At 56.9% G+C, this 1240-nt stretch overlaps 1 long non-coding RNA gene across 1 annotated transcript in view; it reads right to left on the bottom strand.

The window, feature by feature from the left end:
- The window catches only part of LOC123521387, a 2584-nt gene extending 1427 nt beyond the window's left edge, over positions 1–1157 (bottom strand). Inside the window, exon 1 of the long non-coding RNA XR_006679838.1 lies at positions 640–1157. This is a non-coding gene — a long non-coding RNA (uncharacterized LOC123521387). The remainder of the gene's footprint in view (positions 1–639) is intronic.
- Between the last annotated feature and the right edge of the window lie 83 nt (positions 1158–1240).

Raw genomic sequence — 1240 nt, 5'->3', positions numbered from 1 at the left:
CCTGGTGATCGGCTCCCACACAGATTACCCAGAAAACCCCATGGGGCTCAGCTCTCCTCTGGCATGCAACTGGCTGCCGTGAACCAGCGCAGACTGCATGGTGAGTTTTCTGTCTACCTCGCCCCCATGCTTGCCCCCAGTGCACTGATTGCAAGTGGTTTGGGCCCGAGTGAGGTCCAGGTCCAGGCTGGAGGACAATGAGAGTCAGGCCCACCCTCTCCCAACTGAAGAAGACTTCTCCCCTGACCTAGGCGGAGACCAGGTCTTTCAGGGGTGGGGAGTTCTCATTAGCTCTGGTCTGCCATGAGCCGGCTGGTGAGGAGATGCACCATTTGGGAGCACACGCTAGTTCTGTCACTTTCCAATGTGCCGAGCCTCCATGTCCCCATCTCCGATGTAGAAAACTCGTAACTGCAGATGGCCCATTCGATTGCCGAGGGGCTTAGCAGATGCCCCTCAGAAGGGACAGCGCCTACACATACTGTTCAGAGTAACTTAGGTGACTTCTCCAGGCCCGGGAGAGAGACGCTTCAGAGAGGAACCAGGTGCGGCCACGCTGCCTTCTCCCAGGCCCATGCAGCCCTCCCTGGTGGTGACCGGGGTTTCCCGAGGCCCAGCCCACCCGGGTCAGCAGCCTACCAGGTGCAGCTCATCACCCTCGATCCACTGGGTCCAGCCGCGCCCCTCCTTCTCGCCCTGCTGCACACACTCGAGCTTGTCCCCTGCCCAGCTCACTGTGGTCTGCAGGAAAGAAGCACAGCTGTCAGTCCTGAGTGGACAGTCCTTGGGGCCAGGGAGGGAGCATGTCCACCTCTGATCCTCTAAGATGCCCTCTCATCAGTTTCTATTTCATTAGAGCAGATTTGTTGCCCAATTCTCCCTGCCTACCTGTGCTCCAATTACAGTGTGCTAACTGATTCTAAAATTTATGGAAACATTCATAAATTTCATTTAAAAGGGTAATAAGTGGATGGGGGAGGGAGTCACTTAGGCAGGGCTCTCAGTGTCAATGCTGAGGAGGGGTTGGGGAGGGGCGGAGGGCTCCGGAGGCCGAGCGGATGTGTTTGGGAGGGATATATAACTCACCCTGCCAGCAGCATCTAGGCATTTCATCCGCCATTCTTTGTTTCCACCTTTGCTAGGTCCTGAATCACCTGAAAGACCCTACCCTGCCCTCAGAGCACTGGCTGTCTCCAGGGGAGAATGAGCTTGGGTACCAAGGGCAGCCACCAGCTGCCTG

Source organism: Echinops telfairi, unplaced genomic scaffold, assembly GCF_000313985.2.
Source record: "Echinops telfairi isolate 266 unplaced genomic scaffold, ASM31398v2 ScPeMD7_16;HRSCAF=60, whole genome shotgun sequence".
Taxonomy (NCBI): Eukaryota; Metazoa; Chordata; class Mammalia; order Afrosoricida; family Tenrecidae; genus Echinops; species Echinops telfairi.
This window is presented reverse-complemented; position numbering and strand designations above follow the sequence as displayed.